Consider the following 528-nt stretch of genomic DNA (forward strand, 5'->3'; position numbering starts at 1 on the left):
CTGGATCTCGGCTCACTGCACCCTCTGCCTCCCAGGTTCAAACAATGCTCGTGCCTCAGCCTCCCAGGTAGCCAAGTAGCTAGGACGTGCACCATCATGCCTGGCTAAGTTTTGTATTTTTATTAGAGATGGGATTTCCCCATGTTGGTCAGGCTGGTCTCGAACTCTTGGTCTCAGGTGATCTGCCCGCCTCTGCCTCCCTAAGTACTGGAATTACAGATGTGAGCCACTGTGCCTGGCCATTATCATGTTTTCTTTGTTTTTTAATTTAATTTAATTCTAAGTTCTGGAATACATGTGCAGGACGTGCAGGTTTGTTACATAGGTAAATGTGTGCCATGGTGGTTTGCTGCACCTATCAACCCATCACCCAGGTATTAAGTCCCTCATGCCTTTTAATTAAGAGGACTGACATGTCTCAGTTTTAAAAGAGTTAAGGTTTTTTACATTTTTACAATTTTGCCTTCCCAAACAAACCCTAAATGAAATCTTGTTTTAGAACTGACTGAGATTTACTTTGGGTCCCTG

Source organism: Mandrillus leucophaeus, unplaced genomic scaffold, assembly GCF_000951045.1.
Source record: "Mandrillus leucophaeus isolate KB7577 unplaced genomic scaffold, Mleu.le_1.0 Scaffold293, whole genome shotgun sequence".
NCBI lineage: Eukaryota > Metazoa > Chordata > Mammalia > Primates > Cercopithecidae > Mandrillus > Mandrillus leucophaeus.